We start from the raw sequence: 14,684 nt of genomic DNA on the forward strand, positions 1-14,684 counted from the left end.
CTCTATTTCACTTATCACTCTTTCTGGGGATTCTTCCTTTCCTTTTGACGGTTGGTTGTTTTTCTGTCTCCCCATTTTTGTGACTCTTCTTGTTTGCTGCTGCTTTTTAGATTGATCTGCGCTTCTTGGATCTGCTCCTGATGGCGTCAGATCATGTACCATCTGGGCCCACACAGCCTGTTGGAGACTTCCAGGGATCTACTGCTTTTGTCTGTCTCCTTTAGCTATTAATCTATTCAATCTGTAATCAGCCATCAGGCTTAAGGATCGAGGGTGTGGCAGCTTAATTCCTGTAGGCGGGGCTTTTGCTTCCCCTCAGGCTGACGCTGGGAATGGTCTGCCTGCAGTAAGGGGAATGAATCAGCACTGGGACATGGTTGGCTACTCCCTCAGTTCTCCTTTCAAAGCCACCACCCCAAATTCTCCCCAAGCGTCTCTAGTCCTCTCTGCCTTCCCTCTGCTTGAGCTGAAGGTAAGTGGTTGCCAAAATATTTTTGTATATGATCCCCTGAGAGCTCTTTTTCTCCTGCTGTTTCTCTCTGGCTAGCAAGAAACGCTGTGGCTTTTTGCTTTTCACAGCTGATACTATTTTACTTTCCACTCTGTTGCTGTAGGCTAGGAAGCCCAGCTGGGGATTTAGACCCCACCCTTCTCAGGGGGGGAACCCCTGGCTGCTGAGCTGTTTCTCAGTCCCTTCAGCTGCCACCCATGGGATCCCAGCCAGCCCTACCGGTCACGTTGTGATGAAACGGCCTTTTCTGTCTCTCCGTGGTTATAGGACTTCTCTCCAGCTAGTGTTCAGTTGGTTATTCCAGATGATTTCTCCACAATTAAGTTGTAAGTCCAGACTGGTCCTGGGAGGGAGTTAGTATAACTTCCACTTACTCCATCATCACCTTGGATCTCCCAGGGCATTATTTTTATTAATAGAGAAGATAGTTCACAGAATGGTCTATCCTACTCTAAAACTCCTCTATTTGTAATACCCTTCGACCTCTGATATTCAATGAGACAATGAATTATGAATAAAGAATATGATATTGTACTCTGATGCTCTTCCTCCATTAGACACATACAATGCTGTTAGAATACTATCCAAATACCTTTTTGTAATTGTTTTGCTTTTATTACGTGTTTATCACCATATAGTTTTTATCAGGCTGAGGAGCAATATCTTAAAGAACCTGCTTATATTTTCAACAGATAAGACAAAATTTATTAAAGGTGTGGTATAAAATGAAAATTAACAATTTATAATAGAGTGAGATTATAATGTGAACAGATAATTCATAAAATAAAGAATATAGAAAAGAAAAAAGACAAATAAAAAGCAGTTATAGTAAAACTTCATAAAATAATTCATACATTAAACTTGGTGAAAATAAAGATTAGTAAGCCTTCAAATACATTTTTTTTTTCATTATGCATCACATGTCTTTATATGGTCAAGCTCTTTGACCTGGTGATTCTACTCTTAGAAAATAATCTTAGGAAATTAACCATAAAAGCACTCAGATATTTATTTTACAAGATTAAACACTACAGCCTTATTCATAATGAAGAAACACTTTAAAAGCAATGTTTATGTAATTAAAGTACTACAATGTATTTATTCAGGGGAGTAGTATGCAAAAATTAAGAATAACATTTAAAAATTGCTATTTCTTAAATGTATTTATTTAGCTATATGTAATGATGTGTAACTCTATTATGTCAAACAAAAGGAAAAGTTACAGAACCATATACTGAGTAAGGTAAAATTAATTCTGTTAGCTGGATTCCCCTCAGTCTCCAGTGTGATTATAAATGCTGGAGAAGTGGCTGTAAGTTTAATTTCTCTTTGATAACTATTGATAGTTGTTACTAATAATTGCTTTGCTTTTCCACCTGCTCCCAGCTTTGTTACATGCCAGAAGGAATGACAAAACTTAACAAGAATTTAGGACCCTGCTCTCTACTAATGTCTAGCTTGTCTTTCACTAAAACACACAACCACTCTGATTTCATTAATATAATTAAATCAATATCATCTGACCCAATCCCGAACTCAAGATACTTTGAGGATTGCATAAAATAATGGATATGAAGAGAGTGATCATACAGACAGTAGTCGTTATTTATATTATGTATCTTCTCTTTATGTATCTTCATTATTTATTCATCCTTTTTCCTTCATTGTGCTAAAATAATAACCAAGAAAAGGCAAATAAAAAAACCAAATACTTACATTTCTCCTCTTTTAGAAAAATGAGACAAAACCAAACTTTTCAGAACTTTTAATTTCTTGCTCTATAAAAAAAGAAAGAGATTCTCTCAACTTCACTTCTAATTTCTCATCTAAACCTCAGTATGAAAGAAGTAGACTGGAAAATTATTTATTTCAAATATGATACCCATCAATACTCCAGGTGCAAGAGAAGGTATGTAAACATCTGCATATTGGTTTGTATTTCAAACTTTGGAGGGGAAAAAAGTTTATCATATGTGTCAAAACTTGTTCAATCAAATAACTATTTGTGTCATGTATTGTACATAATATGCAGGCAACATATAGTAATTATTGCCAGATTTGGGCATTAGAGTACTCATTTTCTTATATATTTTTATTTTTATTTTTCCAATAAATATACTAGTCTGTATTTTCCTAAAACTAAATTGTTTGAGCATCTCCTGAGACATGTTTAACATGTTTCATACATCCAAAGTTTAATAAACATTCTAGATTAATTTTATTATCTTTATTACTCTAAAAAGCGGAAAAGTATTTGATTTTATTGGTCCAGTAATAGAATGATAAAATATGAAGAGACAAAACAATTTAATTATTTCATGAAATTTGCATTTTTTAAAGAAGAATTTCTGGAAATTTCTAGAAATCCCAATCTAAGAAAACTAATTTTTAACAAAAACCAAATCAGTTATATTTGGTTGTGTAATTAATGCTCAATTTATATTTTTCTTACCTTCCTGACTGGTTTTATGTTTTAATTATAGCTTCTCTTAAAAATTTCTTTTTCTTTTTTATCTTCTGAAGAAACTGTTTGTAGCTATAATAAATATACTGACCAGGGAGTCTGAAACCAATTATCTGCCCTACTTAAGGTAATCCAGATTAGTTTTTGCAGCTGAAACAACACTAGAAATGATATTATGATAAAATGAAATATAAATGGATAGATTATATGACTATATATAACTATATTATCTTTTCATGATTTCTTATGAGACTAGAGCACAGCAAGACTATATTTAATTAGACTAAAATGTAGTATAACCTAGTGGGTTATATATGCACTAACTGAATCAAATATTGCTCTAAATATTTCCTAAATTTGCTTTAATGCTAAGATTTTGGTTATGCATCAGATATACTCAGTGCTTATTATGCACCAGCAAATACCTCAATCTTGACACTTCATTATTGACAGGATAAAGCACAGTTTCCTGATATGTTGCAGCATGTCTACAGAAAAGTCACATATTAATCTTAAATTTCAGCTTTAATTATCAAGGTTGTCTACCTACAGTCTGAATTCACTAGTTAATTTTCACATTCTCAATTTATTATTCTTATGAGGTCTCAATTCAATATTATTCTTATTTCTAGAATTCAAAAGCCACACAACTTATATTTATACATACATCTATATTTTATCTGCGATAGTTAAATGTAAAAAGAAATTTCTCTTTACATTTAAATATGTATTATAGATTTAGCAGAGGTTTTCATATAAATTACACAAACTTTTACTTTTTTTTGACTACTATGTCAGATGCAAAGGAGGCAAAGTGATGAATGCATGGTCCACATTCTCCATCTAATAAATTATTGAAGACACAACAAAACTGGATCATCTACTTAAATGGTGACTTAATTCCATCCTTACTCTCCCTGGGCAAAGGCTTTCTATAAAAAGAGTGAAACCTTCAATATTCTTGATCTTTGTATGCAGTTCACAAAGACCATAATTACAAGCAAATGTTCCTGTTAGTTTTTTCTTCTTTTTCTTCCTTATTGATTTAAACCATTAAATTGGGACCCACACATTTTACAAAGATCACATTAAAATTTGAGCTCAGTTCTCCAAATCCTCCTTGATTGCTATATTCATAAAACTGCACTGCCTTTATCAAATGTCTTAATCATTAAAGTTGCTTACACTTTCAAATATTTTTTGAATACATTGAATCTAGAACATCTCACTTTGGTGTTTATTCCATTCATTATTTTCATTTAAAAAGTGTTCCAAAAAAACTGATAGGATTGTTAGAAGCAAGAAGTTGCACCAGGCAATTTCTTGCGTACATTCAAGATCCACTTACATAGATTTAAAATCAGGCATCAATTTTGCACATCTTTTAAGAGTTTCACATATTAAATATGTTAGATACATTTACACATTTAATCAATGACCTTAATATCAGTTGGAGAATAAAATACTACTTAAGAAGGATGAAGAGGGATCTATGCAATGGAAGACATTGCCATAGTTCAGTCTAGTTTAGTAACAGTAGTTATAGTAGTAGTTTTTAATCAAATAAGTACATCAGCTTTCACACAAAGGTAAAGAACCAGCTGTCAAAGACCCTTACAAATTTTTATTTTATGCTTTTGCTTCAATTACTATTGCTTCTAAACTGTGAAAAAATAATTTTATGCTTGATCATAAAGAATGCATGTGACTGTGCAATACAGGAAAGCAACTGAGGAAAACACTCAATCACAGTTGTAAAATCTGTTCTCATGGCTTTTCTATGCAAGATAATTATCTTTTAAGATATGCATTTAATTCATCTCTTGACAAGACAAAAGTAGCCTTTTCCTTAGAATGTGGTCAGTCTATGAAGTGTAGACACTTGATTGCTGTGGTTAACGCATATGTTTAAACTGCATTTGTACTCAATATTTATTTGATGGTCATAATGCAATGACCTTAGAATATTTGATTTTGACAGATCAAGGGCTATTTATTTTAAAAAGAAATACTCTGTCATCGAGCCAACTATGACCTTTTCTCTCAACAGTCAGTCACACTTTGTGCCTTCCCATACAGTCTGGCAGGGTTTTCCCAGGATTATTTTTAACAAAACAAAATCAATGACATATTGTTATTACCAAACTTTCCTCTAGTTCTGAACAGCTATGTATTCTAAGGAGATATCATATAAGTAATAGATGGAAACATACAACATAGATAATCTCTCTGTTCAACCTCCTAATTAAATCTAATTAAGCATTTTTCTTCCTTTCACAATGACTGCTGTGTTGTAACATGACTATATGGACTTCTTCTGTGATTTCACTATTCCATCATATAAGATAAATATCACAAGCCCTAAAATACAGGATCCTCAGAAGTTAAATTGAGCATGTTAAAGTGAGATATTATAGGCTTGTAACCACAGACCTTTTTAGACTTTCTTTAGAAGAATCCAGTTGATTTTCTGACATGCGGCCTCTTTGAGAAACACAAACCCATTACACCCTTTTCCAAAATCCCATAACTTGCCGACAGACAACCCAACTTTCAAACAAGGAAGTCAAGTTGATTCTGCCCTGTAGCAAAAGTCTCTATGCACTTGACAAATACATAGAATATCTTGAATTCAAAGGATAACACCACTAATTTACCAATAATCTTTTCCAAAAGTATTTTCATTCTGGATGTTACCATGTAAGAAGTCTGAATTCAATGAACTGTTATAAACTTATCACAAAAAGCAGTCACTCAGCCCAGCTTTCAGCTGTGGATCCTAGATGCACGTAGTCCCTCACTCTTCCATGCATCCCTGTGACAGTTAATGGCAGCTTTAGAAGTTTCCTTTGGGAAATATTCATTTATGGATATTTTGAACATTTCTTCTCTGCTGTAGACTTTAAGGCTCAGGTCTTTATAATTAAAAGCTATAACAAATTTTACAAACTTTAAGTGAATGCTTCATGTAAGACTGTAAGCATATTTATTTGAATCTCTGATTGAAATATTTTGTAGAAAACAAATTTGCCATAAGCAACCTCCCTAATTTGAATTCCCTTCATAACAAAAGTAAACATTTTAAATACCTTAAAGTGTAGTCTGGGAAGAAAAGAGATTACAAAAAATGTTAACAACCCTTTTAAAAAGTTGAGTAAACAGCATATGTAATTAATTTGCAGGGAATTTTGGCTAATTAAAACCAAACCGCTCTGTTAGTATACACACTTGCTACTGCACAAACAATCTGTTTCTTACAGAGCTTAATTCTGGAACAGAGATGAATTTTCAGTTCATCTCCTGAAGGAATTTCCACTTTACAATCCAACCTTAGTCTTGCCCATGTTGATTACTGATTTCTTTCACAGTAATCATAACGTGGTACCAAAGGGAAAGCTTAGTTTTTATCAAGATAGTTGTCTCTGCAGACTTTACATACTGGGTGGAAGAGAAATAAAAATCAATCTCTTCTCAAAGTATTCGGACTCATTTATCTCTGTTCTCAAGTCAAAGAATTTTCTCAAAGACCTCAAAACAGAGACAATATTTTAATCAGCACAGGAGGAGAAGTCATGTCTTTCCTTTTATCTTGAGCAATAGTCTTCTGGCGTTTTATTTAGAAACATTTTAAAGGTCACTTCTTTTTTTGAAATCATTAACATGTTAGATGATGTTATTTTCCCACATTAAAAAAATATTTTGTTCGATTTGAACCATATTAAAAAAAGTTATGTATGATATAGTTTAATATCAACAGCAGCAGTAATAACAAAAATAGCAAAAGATTTAAAACATGTAGAATGTTGATTCTATACCAAGAACTATTTAAAATAATTTGCTACTTGCATGCATGTGTTTTCTGAATTGTATGTTTTTGTTAATATAATCATATTTATTTTATTTTTGTAATATAAATGTCAAAATCACACAAGAACATTTTTAACTTATAACCAATCCCTAGTGTCAGTGCTAGTAATAATATATTTCCTTTCATAATATATAATTAGAACACATATTGGATATTTTATTATATAATAAACTACAAAGAAAATACAAATCACCCATAATTTTACTGCCTAATAATCTCTTACTTGCTTAACCAATAATATCATATTATGTTATTAGAAAACTCAAATAGTATAAAAAAAAACACAAAATGAAACATGGGAGATTCTCTTCCCAGTCTTCATGTTAGGTAATCAAATATTTTTTGATTCTTCCAATATTAAATATATACTGGGTGGGGAAAAATAGGTTTACAGTTGTGAGTTAGCAAAACACAGAGTTTATTTTTTTATTATTATTTATAAATTATTGTATTATTTTCCATATGAACAACTGTAAACCTACCTTTGTCCCAACCTGTATATATGTACATATTAAATAACAATATGTATGTACATACATTTGTGTGATATATGTACTTATCTCTTTTCAAATCAGTAAATTAAAAAATCTATGTCATTTCTATAACTGCATAATATATAGTTTTCATGGAGTATTATTTAGTTAAATACTTACCGATGGGTTTTTTTGTCTCTTAAGTTTTAATCATAAAATTGTGGTAATGGGCACATATATGAATGACTGTGCAGAGGTTCCATTGTATTTTTCCTTGAGCAGAGGAGGAAAGGAAGTTAGAGAACATTAAGATAGCTTGCCCAGGATCATTCACTTGTCAATGGAATGAAAAAAACTCATTCAGGCAGTCTTATTGCGGATTTCAGGTTCTTCTACTGTATATATCTCTAGTGGGCAAAGGTGGCTCAGCTGGGAGCTTCATTCTCCAGTATTTCAGGATACGTAATAAGCATTTGTTTATAACTCAATACATGTCATATACCTCTTATCTGCTAAGAATAAAAACAATGGATTTTTATAATTTTATGCTGACAGATGAGACTCCAGAATCAAGATACTTTTATTAGCAGAAATATTAATGAGTTTTAGGAAATCTAAATATGTGTCTAGACCTGGTAATATAGAATTTAATGGTATATTAAAATAAGATAGGATGAATTGATCTCGAGGAAGGAAAGATCCAAGAGAAGAGGGGGCCAAACAAGATGGGGAAATGTAAACAGTAAGCTATTTCTAACAGTTCATAGTGTGATAACAGAGAAACTTTGTGATGAGGTATGTTTCATTTTCATTTTACACTTTTTCATTTGGTACTGTGTGTGTGCTTAATATTTCCTGGAAAAGAGGTTGGGTTCCATACGTGGATTGGCAAGGAGTGGAAGAATAAGGAAAGTTACAGGAAAAGTAAGTGATACAATGAAATGAGACTTCAGCCGCCTAGGATATCCAATGTTAGAAGGGAAAATAAAAGTAATCCCCACCTCCCACCACATGTTAGAACTTGAAGAAATCTTATCGATAATTTAGGTTTCCTCCAGGACCTGGGAAAGAATGCTTGAAACTTTATTTAATTGTCTGCAAGCAACTAGGCCTCTTCTGACATCAGAATTACAAAATGACTGAGGGAGCAGTCTGAGAAAAAGAGATCAAAAGAGATTCAAAAAGGAGGAGAACTTGGAAAAAATATAGAACAGAGCAAGAAGTCAGCTAAGTGCTCCCCACTTCACTCTCCCTTATTAATATTTTTACATAGTTTTAGAATTATGAAAAATCTGAAAAGCAAAAAGTACAATACATTCCCAAATAGCCCTGATCCAGATTCACCAAATTTTAACATTTAATTACAGCTTTTACTACAGATGCTTACTCATCCCTTTTTCTTTGTCACTCTCATGCTATCTATCATATATTTATCCATCCATCTGTTTATATTATATATTTCTCTGCAGTAATATTGTTAAAGAGTAATAATCAGATAAAATACTCCTTTACAAAAGCTGCCCACCCCAAAAAAGTCTTCAGTGTGTATTTCATAAAAATAAACAATTATTTCACATAATCTCAGTACAATTACTAAATTAGGAACTTAACATTGATCCAATACCATTATCTAGCCCTGGGGGAATCAGACATTCTATTAAGGGTCAGACAGTAATTATTTTTGGCTTTGCAAACCACATTGTCTTTGTATAAACTACTTACCTCTGCTGTTGTAGTTCAAAAACAGGCAGATGAAATATGTCAATGAAAGGGCATGGCTATGTTAAATATAAATTCATTTTCAAAAGCAGGTGGTAGAATGGCTTGGCTCATGGGTCATAGTCTGGTTTCTAATCTAATATACAACCCTTATTCAGATGTTCCTAGTTGTCTGTAGAATATCACCCATAAGAAAACGTCACATATAAAACAAGAAAATAGTTTTATCTTTGTGAAGCCCAGACTTGGAATCAGTCATTTCTCCAAAGAAGTCTTTGCTCCTTTTAAAGGAGAATCATCATCGTCGTCATCGTCAGCAGACGTCCGTCTCGAGAGACGATGGCGTAGCTTCTTGAGAGTCTATCTGCACCGCCGAGAATGGCTGTGCAGTCCGACTCGGGAGTGACAATCCCTGCCGCACTTGGTACAGGTGAAGGCAGATGGCTGTTGTTGCTGCTGCTGACGCTGCTTCCGCCTCGATCTTTTCTGGGCCGCCTCCTCGTTGTGCGCAGCCTCTGCACGTGACGTACCTTGCCTGACCGCGAGCCTCCAGGCTAGGCGGTCGTCTGCTTGAACTTCCCATGTGTTGAGATTGGTGGAGCATTGTGTCATGTCCTTTTTGCAGATGTCTTTGAACCGCAGTTTTGGGCGCCCTGTCATCCTCTGGCCTTCTGCTAGCTCGCCGTAGAGGAGGTCTTTGGGAATATGGCCTGCATCCATTCTTTTGACATGGCCGAGCCACCTGAGGCGTCTCTCACTAAGAACTGCATGCAAACTGCTCATGTTGGCTCGCTTCAGCACCTCGGTGTTGGGGACCTTATCCTGCCAGGCAACATGCAGGACGCGTCGCAGGCACCTCATGTGGAAGCTGTTGAGTTTCCTTTCGTGCCTTGCGTAGGTGGTCCACGTCTCGCTGCCATAGAGGAGAGTGCTGAGTATGCAGGCTTGGTAGATGCGCAGTCTGGTTTTCTCAGTGAGGCTGGAATTGTTCCACGCTCGCCGGTTCAGTCTGGCCATAACTGTGGCTGCCCTGGCGATTATCCGGTTGACCTCCAAGTCGACTGACAGAGAGCTCGAGATGGTGGACCCGAGGTAAGTGAAATCGTTGACAACCTCCAGGGTGTATCCGTCGATGGTGATGCATGGGGGAGTCCCCGTGCCTTGAGCCATAACGTTCGTCTTCGTCAGGCTGATGGCTAGTCCGAACTCCTTGCATGCGTGGGAAAGGCAAGTGACTAACTGCTGGAGTCCCTCTTCGGAGTGTGATGTCAAGGCTGCGTCGTTGGCGAAGAGCATCTCACGGATGAGCACCTCTTTGACTTTGGTCTTGGCTCGTAGACGGGCCAGATTGTAGAGCTTGCCATCGGATCTGGTGTGAATGAAGACACCCTCGCTGCAGTCCTTAAAGGCGTATTGGAGGAGCATGGAGAAGAAGATTCCGAACAGCATAGGCGCGAGGACGCAGCCCTGCTTTACTCCGTTGCTGACTGGGAAGGCCTCAGAGGTTGCGCCGTTGTAGGACACCGTGCTGTGCATGTTGTCGTGAAAGGACATGACCACAGCAAGCAGATGTGGTGGACAGCCAATCTTCCGTAGCAAGCTGAAGAGTCCGCTTCGACTGACCAGATCAAACGCCTTCGTGAGGTCGATAAAGGCGAGGTAGAGTGGTTTATGCTGCTCGTGACACTTCTCCTGCAGCTGGCGTAGGGAGAAGATCATGTCCACTGTTGATCGGCCAGCTCTGAAGCCACACTGGGACTCTGGGTAGATGCGGGAAGCAAGGAGAATGGTATTTAGCAATCAAGATATGTAAGCAGGCATTGCTATTCTTGCTAGGTTTTCATTGCTTCTAGGTTTTCATCAATTCTAAATCTCTTTCAGCGGGCAGTGCCAAGACATGTAACACATACATATATATGCATATACCCACATACACGAGCCCTGGCTGGTTTGGCTCAGTGGATTGAGCATCGGCCTGCGAGCTAAGTGTCGCTGGTTCGATCTTCCAGTCAGGGCACATCAGAGAAGGAAAACTCTGACTCCAAAAAACCTCCGTTGCCTTGCAGCATACCTCTTCAGGGGAAAGGCTAAGGGAGTAAACCCCGACAGAAAATCCGGAGCCGGAGTCCCTAAGGCGGTTTGACGTTGTAGTCAACACCGGCAACTCCTGCGGCGCACCTGAACCCAAGCTGTATTGACTCCGTCTTTCCCTTGGACCCTTCAGCTGCGAAGAGAGGGGGGGTCTGCTGCATGGGCAACAGCAGACCCTCCATATCACCCTGCCCAGGCTCTGTAGCTTCAGCTTCACTGGAGAGGACACTCCAGCGTCATCGCAAGATGTCGATTCAACACGGGAGGAGACAGATACCGTGTCACTCCCGAGTCGGACTGCACAGCCATTCTCGGCGGTGCAGATAGACTCTTAAGAAGCTACACCATCGTCTCTCGAGACGGACGGCTGCCGACGACCCACATACACACACATATAGATACATAGCTCCACACATTTATATTTATTTATATATGTAAATATATTTGCATATATTACCATGCATTTACACTGACACCTTTAATAGCAGTCCTACATGACAGGACCCTTCCTTCTTCCCTCCCTCCCTCCCTTCCTTCTTTCTTCTTTCCATAGCTATAACTCTCTGATAGGAGAAACCTGGCTCTTATTATCCATAATATATTTACTTATTTTCTCATACTGGAATTTGCAAAACTAGTCTTGGTATTACTGTGCCTAAAATTCTGGGAAGGAGAATTGGTTTGTGGGAGAAGCTCTGAGAGTGAAATAGGGCACGGGCATCATAGAAGCAGATCAGAGCTCTTGGATTCAACTACTAATTGAAAGAGAGGCTGTAGACAGCCTCTGAGTGGAGAAAAGAAACAAGAGATGGAGAAATTACTCTCTTCAATCCTGCCAGCGCCCATTTAAGCAACATCAGCAGCAGAGATTTACTGATACAAAATACCCTACACAAAATCACATGCGGAACGTAAATCCTTTGCAGAAATTGAGCACTAGGCTTCAGGGAACACAATAGCAGCTTGTGTAAATTTCTGCCAATTAAACTGGTAAAAGTATATAAAAGTAGTTGAGTTAATTTGAATGAATGTTGTGCCTTTTTTTCCTAAAGAAAATAATGTAAGCAGTGTGAAAAGTAGTCTTAAAAGTGGGGGAGTCACTAAGAAAAAATGAACAAAATTATGATGTTTACATGGGCTCTTATTTGGCAGTGGTGTATCAACTCAATACAAGCCTGTACCCAGCTTTTAAAAATCTGTCACATGCTTTTCCATTTGACCACTTTTCATTCTTAGTTCATAGTCAGAAAAATATTAATAATGCATAAGCGCAAATGTTCTCTCTATTTTGGTTAGTAACACCACGATGAAGTTGCTGCTTATTTTGGCAACCACATTTTTCTAAGAATTATCTCTCTGTCTTTTCACAATTTCTTAATATGATGTTTGCTCCCTTTCAAGCCCAACATATGTGTTGTGAAACCATAAGTATTTATTTTAAACACTTAACTTTGTTAAAATAGTCCTCTAGTCTATAATTTTTCTTGGCATTTGTACAATAACATAATAGCTCAACAGTATTGCTTGCCCCATACTTTCACATTTATAAACATTTATTAGGTACTCAGCATATATTACCTGTTTTTATTTAATGTGTCATCTTAAAATCCCAGGCATAGTTGCTATTTTCATCTGCATTTTGCAGATGTAGAAATTGAGGATCAGAGCTATTCAGTAGCTACCTCATGACAGAAGTCAGAGGTGGTAGAACTAGAGTTTCAGTATGACAATATTGCCTCCACTTTATATGGATTTGTCTCTCACCATCCCTTTAATAATGATGTTGATCTTGCAATGTTTTTTACTAAGCCAAATTGTGACAGCACAATATTGGGTTAAAACGCTTAAGCCTCACTCTCCTTGTTGCCCTTACAGAAGTTAAGTAACAGTTGCACTGAAAGAGGTAGACATGGCATTCTCTGCATGATGTTCATTATTTTAAGACCAGAGTTAGAAAATTACCAAATGTAGACCAGATCCAAGATGGCGGCCAGCAGGAGGCTGATGAAGGAGCTTAAAGAAATCTGCAAATGTGGAATGAAAAACTTCCATAACATCCAGGTTGATGAAGCTAATTTATTGACTTGGCAAGGGCTTATTGTTCCTGACAACCCTCCATATGATAAGGGGGCTTTCAGAATCGAAATCAACTTTCCAGCAGAGTACCCATTCAAACCACCAAAGATCACATTTAAAACAAAGATCTATCAGCCCAACATCGATGAAAAGGGGCAGGTCTGTCTGCCAGTAATTAGCGCTGAAAACTGGAAGCCAGCAACCAAAACTGACCAAGTAATCCAGTCCCTCATAGCACTGGTTAACGATCCCCAGCCCGAGCACCCACTTCGGGCTGACCTAGCTGAAGAATACTCTAAGGACCGAAAAAAATTCTGTAAGAATGCTGAAGAGTTTACAAAGAAATATGGGGAAAAGAGACCTGTTGACTAAAATCTGCCACGACTGATTCCAGCGAGTGTGAGCAGAGACCCCGAGCAGTGCATTCAGACACCTCGCAAAGCAAGACTCTGTGGAAAATTGACATGTGCCACCGCCTGGCATTCACTTGTGGCAGTTACTAACTTTCTACAGTTTTCTTACTCAAAAGTGGTATAGGTAACCTGTAAAGAAAGGATTAAAAATTTAAGATGTTCTAGTTCCCTCTTTGTTTTAAAAATCACTGCTTCAATCTACCCTAAAAGAATGGTGTTTCTTTTCTTGGTCCAAATTTATCCAAAATCTTCAACTTACATTTAGACCTTAAGGTTTAACATAAAATGTTGTGGTTCCCTTTCTTCACCTGCCCTTGCAACTCCCACTTCCTTGCATTCAGTTTATTTTTCACTCACTCACTTCCCCAGACCCCAGGCCCTGTCTCCTGCACAAAGGAGAAGAGACAGTTCTGTCCAGTCTGGTGGCTTCTCTTCTCCCATGTTGCACTGCCTGGTGTGGGAGTTTGTTCAAATTTTCCTGGTTCCAATTTATAACATCCTTTTTTAAAAAAAATTAAAAACAACCAAACTACCACCACCACCACCACCACCCAGAAAAGCTGAGGAAAGGGAGGCCCAGCTCTTATGCAAAAATCTGACCAATGTTACAATAACATTGGTTAAATGGCAACCTGATGTCTGTGTGTGTGACTGAACTCCAGCCTGGCCCAGCCTGCTTGGGAAAATCCTGCAATAGGTCTGTGGCCACCCCAGGGGTGGGCCTGCCAGCCAGAGGACACTGCGCTTCCGTGAGGAATTTCTCATCAGAGAGGCTCCTGAGATCAAAGGTTGGCGCTCCTCCCTGCAGCCATTTTAGAAGATGTGCTGGTCATTGCAGACAACGCTAAAGCCAGAATGTCCATTTGAAATTCCATGGTCACCTGTCAGCAAGCTCCATCTGAACGTGCCACCGAGCTTGCTCTCCAACTCCTCAGTGCAGCAGCCCCGCCTCAGCCCTCCCTCAGCACGGTTTGACCTTTTGCGGGGTTGGAATTGGCAGGACTCAACTATAGCCAGCACCAGTCTGGGGTCCCTGGCACCCTGCTGGCCTCTTCTTTCAAAGCAGCCA

At 37.6% G+C, this 14,684-nt stretch overlaps 1 pseudogene; it reads left to right on the forward strand.

Moving 5' to 3' along the window:
• Positions 1–13,104: 13,104 nt before the first annotated feature.
• On the forward strand, positions 13,105–13,676 carry LOC150010079 (ubiquitin-conjugating enzyme E2 L3 pseudogene; annotated as a pseudogene).
• Positions 13,677–14,684: the final 1,008 nt, after the last annotated feature.

This window comes from Furipterus horrens, unplaced genomic scaffold, assembly GCF_987537825.1.
Source record: "Furipterus horrens unplaced genomic scaffold, mFurHor1.1.pri manual_scaffold_5, whole genome shotgun sequence".
NCBI lineage: Eukaryota > Metazoa > Chordata > Mammalia > Chiroptera > Furipteridae > Furipterus > Furipterus horrens.